Below are 1,689 nucleotides of genomic sequence, written 5' to 3'. Positions count from 1 at the left end.
GTCTAGCTTTGCATAAGTGAAATTTAAAGCAAAAGGTGAAAACAATTAAATGGCCTCTTCTCTCCCAGGCAAGGCGAATGGACGCCGGCTGCAGCACAGGGCAGAAACCCGTCACTTCGCCTGAAAGGCAGCGAGGTTCTTTCTTTCTTTCTTTCTTTCTTTCTTTCTTTCTTTCTTTCTTTCTTTCTTTCTTTCTTTCTTTCTTTCTTTCTTTCTTTCTTTCTTGCCACTGGCTTTTCTTCCTTTTCTTCTTCTTCTTCTTCTTCTTTTTAAAAAGGCAGATTTCTGGTCGGGCGAGCCGCCGAAATAGACATTAAATATGTAAAGAAATCCGCCCAGCGGCCCATCTCGCCCTGTGGGGGTTCAGCATGAATTTTTAATCGCGTGGAGAGAGAAGAAAAGAGACGGGAACCGAGACAGCCGGCCACCTTCTCCGCGAGAGCCCGCTCGGGGCTTTTGAAACTGACCAGAGAGCTGCGGCGGGCAGGCGGGCGGCTGTGAAATTGACTAGCTCCCCTTCCTCAAAGGTGACATTTCCCTTTTCCGGGTAGAAAACGGTCAAAAGCTCGAGGATATTAAATTTAATTTAAACTCCCTGATCTCCCCCCCCCCCCCCACCCGCTCCGCCTAGATCCAGTTTTGTGGCTACCCAACCCAAATGAAAAAAAATGCTTCTCCCCCCCCTCCACTTCTCTGCAGCCGCTGAAATAGCTTTTAATAATTCAGAGGCGGGGGGCTTTGGTACGCTTCCCTAATCTTTCTGACCGGTCTATGCAGCTGTTGTATCCGTAGGATGGTCAAATCGGATCCTCAAATCGGATCTTTCTAGAGCTAGAAGTCCTGTTCCGAGAGCACTTGTTGCGGAGGAAGCGGGCGGCTTCGAAGGCGGCGCCGGATCCACCATCCTGAACTCGGGCGAAGTCCTCGGATTCCTCCCCGGCGAGCGAGGGGCGCGCGCGGTCTCCTCAGCCCTTCCCCAGGAGCCGGGGGTCCCTCGCCCGCTGTAGGCACCTGCCCTGGCCGAATTGCTTCAGACGGGGCTGACTTTCGTGTAAAGCGCCGAGCGGGGCCCACAAGCCAGCGGTTCGGATCACTGCGAAGGCATTTTTGAACGCCAAAAAAGGAACGGGGGAGGGGGGGGAGAGAAAGCTTCCAAGGTTTATTTTGACACCCCGCCCCAAACTACAACAACAACAACAGCATCTCTTTGGGCTGAAGGAGCCACCAGGCAGGCCGGCAGAAGAAAAACCCCAGAGTTCAAAGACGTCTCTTTGCGGGTAATCCCGCTACAATCAATGGGGTTGACTTCCCAATAAAAGGCGCTGGAATGGGGGAGGGAGAAACACCACCACCCCCGCCCCATGGATGCCTCCGGTTCCGACCCCGAGACTCTTTCTCCGCCGGGTCCCGGCCCTTTTTGACCAGAGCAGAATCCGCCTTCCTTCCCGCTTCTGCCGGGCTCGGCCGAGAGGGAAACGCCGCCCGGAGACCCTCCTTCCAATCCCCCCCTCGCCCCCGCGCAGAGCCTCCCCGCGTTCGCCTGGCTTTGTTTTATTAGCGCAAACAAGCTCGCTATTAAAAGGGGGAAGACCACGCAAAAGCCCGGTCGATAGAGCAATTCAGATGTTTCTCACGTTAATTATCATCACTAAGACCGAATGAGGGAGGAGGGGAGGGGGAGGGAGGGGG

Source organism: Gekko japonicus, unplaced genomic scaffold (assembly GCF_001447785.1).
Source record: "Gekko japonicus isolate JY-2015 unplaced genomic scaffold, Gekko_japonicus_V1.1 scaffold1503, whole genome shotgun sequence".
NCBI lineage: Eukaryota > Metazoa > Chordata > Lepidosauria > Squamata > Gekkonidae > Gekko > Gekko japonicus.
The sequence above is the reverse complement of the archived record's forward strand: the minus strand, read 5'-3'. Positions refer to the sequence as shown.